This window comes from Capricornis sumatraensis, chromosome 5 (genome assembly GCF_032405125.1).
Source record: "Capricornis sumatraensis isolate serow.1 chromosome 5, serow.2, whole genome shotgun sequence".
Taxonomy (NCBI): domain Eukaryota; kingdom Metazoa; phylum Chordata; class Mammalia; order Artiodactyla; family Bovidae; genus Capricornis; species Capricornis sumatraensis.
The window spans coordinates 88,770,806-88,782,870 of NC_091073.1; the positions used below are offsets into that span (position 1 = coordinate 88,770,806).

General features: G+C 35.9%; 1 non-coding gene across 1 annotated transcript; it reads left to right on the forward strand.

The window, feature by feature from the left end:
* The first annotated feature begins 381 nt into the window (after window positions 1–381).
* On the forward strand, window positions 382–453 carry TRNAC-GCA (transfer RNA cysteine (anticodon GCA)). Its single transcript has one exon. It is a non-coding gene; the product is annotated as a tRNA-Cys (tRNA).
* Window positions 454–12,065: the final 11,612 nt, after the last annotated feature.

Sequence of the window (12,065 nt, forward strand, 5' to 3'; positions counted from 1 at the left end):
CCCAACCCAGCATTCTTGCCTGGAAAATCCAATGGACTTTGGGATTTGGGGGAGACATGAGGGACAAGAAGAGCTTAGTGTGCTATGGTCCATAAGGTCACATAGTGTCAGCTATGACTGAACCAACTGAGCACAGATGCATGCAAGCCTTTATTATGTTGAGATATATTTCCTATCTACCAATTATGTTGAAAGCTATTATCATGTATGAGTGTTAATTTTGTTAAAGGCATTTGTTTCACCTATCAAGATGGTCATGAGATTTTTATCCTTTGTTTTGTTAATGTGGTTTATCACATTGATTGCATCCCTGGAATAAATCTCACTTGATCATGGTGTATGATATTTTATTTTATATGTATATATGTAAATACACGGGCTTCCCTGGTGGCTCAGACGGTAAAGTGTCTGCCTGCAATGCAGGAGACCCAGGTTCAATTCCTGGGTTGGGAAGATCCCCTGGAGAAGGAAATGGCAATCCACTCCAGCACTCTTGCCTGGAAAATACCATGAACCTATCCCTGATAGGCTACAGTCCATGGGGTTGCAAAGAGTCGGACATGATTGAGCGACTTCATTTTTCACATACTTTCACATGTAAATATATAGCTGAGTAATATTCTATTACATATAATTATATACATACTTATATAAATGTAATATTGGTGGTGGTTTAGTTACTAGGCTGTGTCTGACTTTTGTGATCCTATGGACTGTAGCCTGCCAGGCTTCTCTGTCCATGGGATTCTCCAGGCAAGAATACTGGAGTGGGTTGTCATTCCCTTCAACAGGGGATCTTCCCAACCCAGGGATCAAACCCAGATCTCCTGCATTACAGGCAGATTCTTTACCAACTGAGCTATAAAAGCCCCAAATGGAATATTACTCAACCTAAAAGGACAAATTTTACTGTTTACAACAGCATCGATGGACCAGAAGGGTATAATATTTAGTAAACTAAGTCAGACGTAAAAAGAAAAATACTGTATAAATATTTTCACATATGTGTGGAACCTAAAAATAAATATAAGAAACTGAAGCAGACTCAGATACACAGAATAAAGTAGTAGAATATTACTCAGCCATAAAAAGAGAAATATAGTTGAATTTGGCATGCTAATATTTTATTGACTAATCTTGCTTCCATATTCATCAGGATTATTGACTTGTGATTTTCCCTTTTTTTTTTTTTGTAATGTCTTTCTCTTATTTTTGTATTAGTTTAATGGCCTAATTTGGCCTGATAAAGTGAAAATGGGAATGTTCCCTCTTAAAACTTTTTCAGTAGTTTGAGAAGGGTAGATATTAACTCTTCTTTAATGTGCTTGGTACAGTCCCCCTGTGAAGCCATCCAATTCTTGGCTTCTGTTTATTGGTAGCTGATTTGACTTATATTACAAATTTGATTTCAGTACTAGTATTTTGTCTATTCAGATTACATACCTCATCCTGATTCAGTTTTGGAAAATTATATAATTCTAGGAATTTATCCCTTTTTTCTAAGACTGTCCAATTTGTTTTCATATGTGTGCTCATAATATTCATTTTTTATTAAACTTTCTTTTTTGTCTTGGAATATAGGTGATTAACAATGTTGTGATGTTTTCAGGTGGACAGCAAAGGGACTTAGCCACATATAGATACCCGTTCTCCCTCAAACTCCCCTCCCATCCAGGCTGCCATATAACATTGAGCAGAATTCCCTGAGCTATACAATATATCCTTGTTTGTTATCCTCTTTTTTCTATTGTTTTCCTTCCTACAATTTCCTATTTCTTGTTACAGCCCTTTCTCTTTCACTTAAAGAAGAAACTTTGACACTAATTGTAAGGTCAGTTTAGTATAAGTGAACTCTTATTGTTGCTTATCTAGGAAGCATTTTATCTTTTCTTCAATTCTGAATGATAACCTTTCAGGGTAAAGTATCCTAGACAGTATGTTTTTTCTTCTTTTTTTATTTTCCTTTCACCATATGAAATATATTATTCTACTCCCTTCTGGCATGCAAAGTTTCTGATGAAAAATCAGCTCATACCTTTATTGGGGTTCCTTCCTATGTGACTTTTTATTTTTGCTGCATTTAGAATTCTTTCTTTAACTTATGCCATTTTAATTATAATAAGTCTTGATGTGGGTCTCTTATGTCAAACTCTATGTTCTTCCTGTACCTGAGTATCTGTTTTGTGTCTTCATGTTTGGGAATTTTATAACCGTAATCTTATCAAATCATTTTCAACTTCTTTCTCTCTTCTTCTGAAACGCCTATAATGCAAATGTGAATGTGTCTGATGTTGTTCTGGAATCCCCTAAACTACTCTTAATTTTTAAACTTTGTTTTTCCATCTACTGTTTTGATTGAGTATTTTTTTTTTTTCTTTTTGAGTTTTTACTAAGAAATCTTCACCTTAGCTAAGGTAAAAAAATTTTTTTAATATTTTTTTGGAAAAGATATATAGTTTTATGTCCATGCTTAGATTTATATTCCATTTTCTGTGATATAAGAAATTTACCAAAGTTCACTTTTTTTAATATGTTGTCAAGATGTTCCAGCACAATTTCTAGAAAAGGCTATACTTTTCCCATGCAGTTTATTTCACAAATTCTCTGAAAATCAATTGACAGTATATGTAGGGGATCTTTCTGGGTTGTAATTTCTTTTCCATTGATTGTTGTGCCCTTCCTTTTGTCGATATCCCATTAACTTGTTTATGGTAGCTTATGGTGAGCCTTGAAATTAAATAATGAGAATCCTCTAAATGTTTTCTTCTATTTCAAAACTACATTGACACATTTAGTTTCTCTCCCTTTCCTTGTAAAGATTGGAATCAGTTTGCATTACATATACACAAAAAAGCCTCTGTGATTTTCATTGAAACGGAGTGAAATTGATGGATTGATTTTGGGGAAATTGGCATTTGCATTGAGGATTTAATCCACAGGTAGGATGCATCTCTCTATGTATATTTTTCCTTTGATTCTTGCCATCAGTGGTTTATTTATTTCTTCATACTCATATTGCATATTTTGTTGTGTACATCTAAGTATTTCATGTTTCCTGATGCCATATTTCTTGATTTTTCTTTTGATATCTATAAGAACTTTAGAAGTCCTCTCCACCTTTTAATTCCTGATATTGCAATTTGTGTCTTCTCTCTGTTTTCCTTAACCAGTTTGATATTTCTGATTTTCTTAAAGAACGAGGATTTTGTTTCATTGACCTTAACCATGGTGTTTGTTTTTGTTTGTTTTCTTCCTTTTTTCTGTCTTTTTAAAAATTATTTACCTACAGGGTAGTTACTTTACAATATTGTGATGGTTTTTGCCATACATCAACATGTATCAGCATTCTTTCTAATCATCCCACCCTCTTCTCCCACTATGTCCAAAATGCTCTTCTTCATGTCTTTGTTTCCTTTGCTGCCCTTCAAGTAGGATCGTCAGTACTATCTTTCTAGATTCCATAAATATGTATTAATATACAATGCTTATCTTTCTCTTTCTGACTTACTTCACTCTGTAAAATAGGCTCTGGATTCATCCACCTCATTAGAACTGACTCAAATACATTCCTTACAAGTGAGTAATGTTTATTGTGTAAATGTATTACAACTTCCTTATCCATTCATCTGTCAGTGGACAACTAGGCTGCTTCCATGTCCTAACTATAGTAAATAGTGCTGCAATGAACATTGGGGTGCATGTGTTGTTTTCCAATCTGGGTTCCTCAGGATATACGCCCAGTAGTGGGATTACTGGCTCAAATGGTAGTTTTATTTTTAGTTTTTTAAGGACTCTCCATACTTTTCTCTATAGTGGCTATATCAGTTTGCATTCCTCTGCAATTTTCTGGAAACATTTGAGCTGGATACGTGTTAGCTCATCTCTAAACTTTTGGTCGAATTCACCTGTGAAGCTATCTGGCCCTGGGCTTTTGTTTGTTGGAAGATTTTTGATTACATTTTTGATTTCCATTCTTGCAATTGGTCTGTTCATATTTTCTATTTCTTCCTGAATCAGTTTTGGAAGGTTATACTTTTCTAAGAATTTCATCAATTTCTTCCAAGTTGTCAGTTTTATAGATATATAGTTGCCCAGAGTAGTCTCTTATGATCCTTTGCATTTCTGTGTTGTCTTTTGTAACTTTTCTTTTTTTATTTCTAATTTTATTGCTTATTTTGGAAGCCAGAATACTGGAGGATTTATCTCAAAGTTCATGCTCCTACTCCTGATTTAGCCATTACCAAGTTAAATGGTGATAAATAAAATAGATATAGGAAGGTTGACAATAAATTTGTTGATTTTAGTTGTATATGAACATATAGGCAAAATTATGTTAACATATTAAAAATGCTTCTTTTTCAATGAAATCAGGCAGGAACTTTTCCATTAACATGACTTTATTTATTTATTTTTTTAATAAAAATTGTTGATTTACAACATTGTATTAGTTTCTGATGTACAGCAAAGTGAATAAGTTATACATACATATACATATTTTAGATTATTTTCCATTATTGGTTTTTACAAGATATTGGGTTAATGAAAAAAAATAACTGCAGTTGTGGACCATGAATTTTAAATCATTATAACTGGGCTCAAACACACCTTTATTAATCAAAATAGGAACCATTACAATCAACACATTTTTGCCAGTGAGAAAAAGTTTGTTTATTCCTGTACTGTAAAAAATCCATGCTTCAGGATTTGATGAATTCTTGGAAAGCATTTTATGCCTCCAAGGTTGTGGAAGCATTTTCCCTGAAAACATTTGTTGAGACACTTGAAGAAGTGGTAGTCAGTTGGTGAGAGGTCAGATGAATATGAGGGATGAGGTAAAACCTTGTAACCTAATTTATTCAACTTTTGAAATGTTGGTTGTCATGTGGTTGGCTTTGTCATATGGAAGAATTTGGCCTATTCTGTTTACCAATACTAGATGCAGGCATTGCAGTTTTCAGTGCATCTCATTGATTTGCTGAGCATACTTCTCAGATGTAGTGGCTTCACTGGTATTCATAAAGTGTAGTGGATCAGATGGGCAACAGACAACCAAACAGGGACCATGATCTTTTTTGGTACAAGCTGGGCTTTGGGAACTGCTTTGGAGCTTCTTCTCAGTCCAGCCACTGAACTGGTCATCACTGGTTGTCATATAAAATCCACTTTCTGTCGCACATCACAATCCAATCAAGAAATGGTTCATTGTTGCGTAGAGTAAGAGAAGATGACACTTCAAAATGATGATTTTTTTTTTCCATCAGTTCATGAGGTGCCCACTTATTGAGCTTTTTCAGCTTTCCAATTTGCTTCAAATGCCAAATGGCCATAGAATGGTCAACTTTGAGTTCTTCAGCAACTTCTCAAGACATAAGAGGATCAGCTTCAATGATGGCTCTCAACTGGTTGTTGTCAACTTCTGATGGCCAGTCACCATTCTTCAAGGCTCATCTTCAAGACGCTCATATACTTTGCAAAACTTCTTGAGCCACCAGTGCACTGTATTTTCATTAGCAGTTCCTGGGCCAAAGGTGTTGTTGATGTTCTGAATTGTCTCCACTGCTTAACAACCCATTTTGAACTCAAATTTAAAAATTGCTTGAATTTGTTTTTGTCTAACATTATTTCTATAGTATAAAATAAACATAAATAAACAGCAAGTAATGTCATTACCAAAAAAGCATAAAGCAAGAAATGTGCATTAAAATTATGTATACCATAACCACATTTATTTAAGAATGCATTCCCATATCAAATGGCAAATTTCAACAATGCAAAACTACAATTAATTTTTCACTAACTTAATAATTTCTGGTGATGCACAATAGAAACTTGCTGTTTATCTGTTTTATATATAGTAGTTTGTACATATGCTAATTCCAAACTCCTAATTTTCCCTTACTTCACCACTTCCACATTTTCCCATTCTATTTGCCATGTAGTAATGGGGCCAGATGCCATGGTCTTAGTTTTTTTTAATATTTAGTTTAAAGCTGGTTCTTTCACTCTCCTTCACCCTCATCAAGAGGATCTTTAATTCCTCTTTGCTTTCTGCCATTAGAGTGGTATCATCCACATATCTGAGGTTGTTTTTGTTCTTCCCTCCTATCTTGATTCTGGCCTGTAACTTATCCAGTCCAGCATTTCTCAAGATGTGCTCAGTGTATAGGTTAAACAAACAGCAGATGACAGCAGATAACCCTGTCATACTCCTTTCTCAATCTTGAACCAATCAGTTGTTCCATACAAAGTTCTACCTGTTGCTTCTTGACCCACATACAGGTTTCTCAGGAGACAGGTAAGAGGATCTGGTATTCTCATCTCTCTAAGAGCATTCCACAGTTTGTAATGATCCACAGTCAAATGATTTAGTGTATTTGATGAAACAGAGATAGATGTTTCTCTGAAATCCCCTAGGTTTCTCTATAATCCAGCAAATGTTGGCAATTTGATATCAAGTTTCTCTTCCTTTTCTAAACCCAACTTGGACATCTGGAAGTTCTTGGTTCACATAATGTTGAGCCTAGCATGCAAGATTTTAAGCAAGACCTTAACAGCATGGAGGATGAGTGCAATTGTTTGATGGTTAGCACACTCTTTGGTATTATCCTTCTTGGGAATTGGGTTGAGGATTGACCTTTTCCAGTCTTGTGGTGACTGGTGGGCCTTCCAAATTTGCTGACATAATGAATGTAAAACGTTGATGGCATCCTCTTTTAGGGATTTGAATAGTTCTCCTGGAATTTCATCACATCCACTAGCTTTATTAACAGCAGCACTTCTTAAGGCCCACTTGACTTCGCACCCCAGAATGTCTGGCTCTGGGTGACTAACTACAGCATAGTAGTAATCTGGTTCACTAAGATCTTTTCTATATAGTTCTTCTGTATATTCTTTCCAACTCTTCTTGATCTTTTCAGCATCTACTAGGTCTTTACCATTTTTATCCTTTATTGTGCACATCTTTGGGCAGAATGCTCCCTCATTGTTTCCAATTTTCCTGAAAAGATCTCTAGTCTTTTTCCTTTTGTTGTTTACTTCTATTATTAAACACTGTTCATTGAAGAAGGCCTTCTTGTCTCTTCTAGCTGTTCTTTGAAACTCTGCATTTAATTGGATGTACCTTTCTCCCTTGCTTTTTGCTTTTCTTTGCTCTTCTGAAATCAGAAGACAATTCCTTCTTGACAGGAAAGTGATGCCAAACCTAGGCAGTGTGTTGAAAAGCAGGGATATTACTCTGCCAACATAGGTCCATATACTCAAGGTTCCCAGTAGTTGCATGCGGTTGTGAAAGCTGGACCATAAAGAAGGCAGAATGCCAACGAATTGATGCCTTCAAACTGTGATGGTGGAGAAGATTCCTGAAAGTCCCTTGGACAGCAAGGAGATCAAACCAGGCAATCTTAAGGGAGATCAACCCTGAATATTCCCTGGAAGGACTGATGCTGAAGCTTCAGGATTTTGGTCATCTGACACAAACAGATGACTCATTGGAAAAGTCCCTGATGCTGGCAAAAATAGAGGGCAAAAGGAGAAGAGGGCATCAGAGTATGAGATGGCTGGATGGCATCACTGATGCAATGAACATGAACTTGAGCAAACTCTGGGAGATGGTGAGGGTCAGGGAGGCCTGGCATGATGCAGTCCATGGGGTCAAAAATAGTCAGACACAGCTGGGCAATTGAAAAACAACAAAAGGAAATTTTTAATCTTTGCTAGTCCTATTAAGAAAAAGTAATACTTTAAAGTCATATTGTACAGATAGCCAATAGTCACATGAAAAGATGCTCAACGTTATGAATTATTAGAGAAAGGCAAAACTACAATGAGGTATCACTTCACACTGGTTAGAATATCCATTATTATAATCTCTAGAAGTGACAAATGCTGGAGAGGATGTGGAGTAAAGTGAACCCTCCTATACTGTATGTTAATGCAACTTTATTAAAATGATTCATGGTACAAAGCCTTATTCAAAATTTAAAATGTATTCATTGAGTTATATGTAACTTTATCTATTACACAGCTAGGACATAATTCAATTTTTATAGAATTTAGAATGTAATTTTAAATGTTTCTAGGAATTTATATTATATTCCAAGCTAAACATTGTAAACACTTTGGGAATAATTGTATTGTGTTGTTAGATATATGAAAGTATCATATTTTTAAAAAAATGGTAATGCAAAAGAAAAATGTTGAGATATTTCATTATCACTCATGAATATACTTTAAATCTTAAATACAATCTTAGATACAATAAATCTTAGGTACAATCTTGATACAAATTTTCTAAGAAAGCTGAAGTTTGCTGTGTTTATGATGTAGAAATCATAAATAATTTTTAATGGTATTGAAAAATTTAGATATAATATTAACAAGGTAAAGTATTTTCTAAATCAGCAGAATAACATTTAGGAAAAGTTCTTTTAATCTCTGGATACTATTCAAAGTTCTGGGGAAAAAAAGATGAAAAACACTACTGTGGCAGTAACACAGTAACTCTCTTGGGAATTATTCAAAGCAAATATTTAGTGAAAACACAGTGATGTATATCTAAGAATGAAAAATAGGACATGTTTCATTAAAGAAAAATAAAATGTATATAAGTAATTAAATCATGATAAAGTTTTCCCCTGTGATATTTTGCATTTTATTTTAACAATTTAACATTTCAGTAACAATAAACTATATTTAAGAATTAGGGGAATTCTTATAATATGTGAATAATCATTGCTTTTGCTCTTTTCACCTCAGTTCTTTCAGGCAATAAACAAAATGTATTGTTTAGATGATATACTCTTTGGCAATGTTAGGAGATACTACAGTGTGTGGCTGCCTGCTTTATTGCTCCAGAACATGCAGAGGTTTAAACCTTCCTCCTTGAATGGTTCTGGCTTATGAGACAAATTAGCTCTCCTTAGCCATCCCTGTGTTCTGCAAAAATTTCTTGTGGGGCTTCCTCTCCAACAGTGTATTTAACTCAAGCAGAAGAATATCTAATTTGGGTGGCCTTTGTGGGCTCTTTCTATATCCCCTGGACATTGAGTGCTATATTTCCTTGCTCTTTTATTGAGTTCTCCTTGTCCACCTCCCACCACCACTGGCCCTATTGAACAGGGCATGTGATGACTGACTTCACAGGGATTTCTCCCTTGTGTCCACAGGAAGCATTCATCCATCCCTTGCCCTGACAAACCAATTCCAACAGAGCAGCACCCTTCACTCTATGGCTTTACTTCCACAGCCGGCGGTCAGTCCTTCCTTTATCTGTTAGAAGTAGCCTGCTTTCTGTCTGCTTTGATTTTCACAGTTAGGACTCAGGCTTTTATCTTTGATGTATTCCAAAGACAAAGAACACTTTTCAAGCTCTTTGAGGGACTCCCTGCTCCTTTAAGTTTCACCTGGTTTAGAATTTAAGGACATATTTTCTCCTTTAACAGAAAGCATAGTATTCTAGTGAGGGTGACATCCCTCTCCAAATAAAATTATTTACCATTTTCTCTGTTTTGACTTTTCATGAGACATGGAGGAGGCTCTGATAAACATTGTTGTTTTTCACAGAAGGATGAGATGTTCTACTTACACTCAACTTGGTATTATAACATGTATACAATTAAAAATTAACCAATACTGAGAAGTAAATGTTATATTCTAATATTATTTCACTTTTAAATAAGTGCCATCATGGAATAAACATATTTGGAGATTTAAGGGGAACAGTATAATTTTCCAGGAGGTATAACATAGGTTTAATAGTATGAAGAACTTTGAGAAAAATCCTTTTTTGTGTGTGATCTTTAAATCATATATATTGGGAAATTACTGATGTATATATTAATTAAGTGGATGTTCCCGTGTTTACTATCAGTTCTAGTGTACCTATGTGCTGAGTCAATTTTAAAACATATCATCATTGACTTCCAGAAGTTAAGAACATTGACTATAACCGTGTGGTCACATCACTTCATGGCAAATAAATGGGAAAAAATGGAAACAGTGACAAACTTTATTTTCTTGGGCTCCAAAATCACTGTGAATGGTGACTGCAGTCATGAAATTAAAAGACACTTACTCCTTGGAAGAAAAGCTATGACCAACCAAGACAGAGGCATCACTTTTCTGACAAAGATCTGTACGGTCAAAGCTATGGTTTTCCCAATAGTCATGTATGGATGTGAGAGTTGGACCATAAAGAAGGCAGAACACTGAAGAATTGATGCTTTCATATGGTGGTGCTGGAGAAGACGTTTGAGAGTTCCTTGTAACACTGTACAAGAGACAGGGATCGAGATCATCCCCATGGAAAAGAAATGTAAAAAAGCAAATGGCTGCCTGAGGAGGCCTTACAAATAGCTGTGTAAAGAAGAGAAGTGAAAAGCAAAGGAAAAAGGAAAATTTATAAGCATCTGAATGCAGAGTTCCAAAGAATAGCAAGGAGAGATAAGAAAGCCTTCCTCAGCAATCAATGCAAAGAAATAGAGGGAAACAACAGAATGAGAAAGACTAGAGATCTCTTCAAGAAAATTAGAGATACCAAGGGAATATTTCATGCAAAGATAGGCTCAATAAAGGACAGAAATGGTATGGACCTAGCAGAAGCAGAAGATATTAAGAAGAGGTGGCAAGAATACACAGAACTGTACAAAAAAGATCTTCATGACCCATATAATCACAATGGTGTGATCACTCACCTAGAGCCAGACATCCTGGAATGTGAAATCAAGTGGGCCTTAGAAAGCATCATTATGAACAAAGCTAGTGGAGGTGATGGAATTCAAGTTGAGCTATTTCAAATGCTGAAAGATGATGCTGTAAAAGTGCTGCACTCAATATATCAGCAAATTTGGAAAACTCAGCAGTGGCCACAGGACTGGAAAAGGTCAGTTTTCAATCCAATCCCCAAAAAAGGTAATGCCAAATAATGCTCAAACTACAGCACAATTGCACTATCTCACACACTCGTAAAGTCACACTCAAAATTCTTCAAGTCAGGCTTTAGCAATACGTGAATTGTGAAGTTCTAGATGTTCAAGCTGGTTTTAGAAAAGGCAGAGGAACCAGAGATCAAATTGCCAACATCTGCTGGATCATCGAAAAAGCAAGAGAGTTCCAGAAAAACATCTATTTCTCTTTTATTGACTATGCCAAAGCCTTTGACTGTGTGGATCACAATAAACTGTGGAAAATTCTGAAAGAAATGGCAATACCAGACCACCTGACTTGCCTCTTAAGAAACCTGTATGCAGGTCAGGAAGCAACAGTTAGAACTGGACATGGAACAACAGACTGGTTTCAAATAGGAAAAGGAGTATGTCAAGGCTGTATATTGTCACCCTGCTTATTTAACTTATATGCAGAGTACATCATGAGAAACACTGGGTAGGAGGAAGCACAAGCTGGAATCAAGATTACCAGGAGAAATACCAATAACCTGAGATATGCAGATGACATCACCCTTATGGCAGAAAGTGAAGAAGAACTAAAAAGCCTGTTGATGAAAGTGAAAGAGGAGAGTGAAAAAGTTAGCTTATAGCTCAACATTCAGAAAATTAAGATCATGCCATCTGGTCCCATCAGGGATTGGGAGCAGGAGGAGAAGGGGACGCAGAGGATGAGATGGCTGGATGGCATCACCGACTCGATGGACATGAGTTTGAGTAAACTCCGGGTGTTGGTGAAGGACAGGGAGGCCTGGCATGCTGCGATTCTTGGGGTCGCAAAGAGTTGGACAAGACTGAGCAACTGAACTAAACTGAACTAGGTTGGTCATAACTCTCCTTCCAAAGAATAAGCATCTTTTAATTTCATGGCTGCAATCAGCATCTGCAGTGATTTTGGAACCCCCCAAAATAAAGTCTGATACTGTTTCCACTGTTTCCCCATCTATTTCCCATGAAGTGTTGGGACCAGATGCCATGATCTTCGCTTTCGGAATGTTGAGCTTTAAGCCAACTTTTTCACTCTCCTCTTTCACTTTCATCAACAGGCTTTTTAGTTCCTCTTCACTTTCTGCCATAAGGGTGGTGTCATCTGCATATCTGAGATTATTGATATTTCTCCCGGCA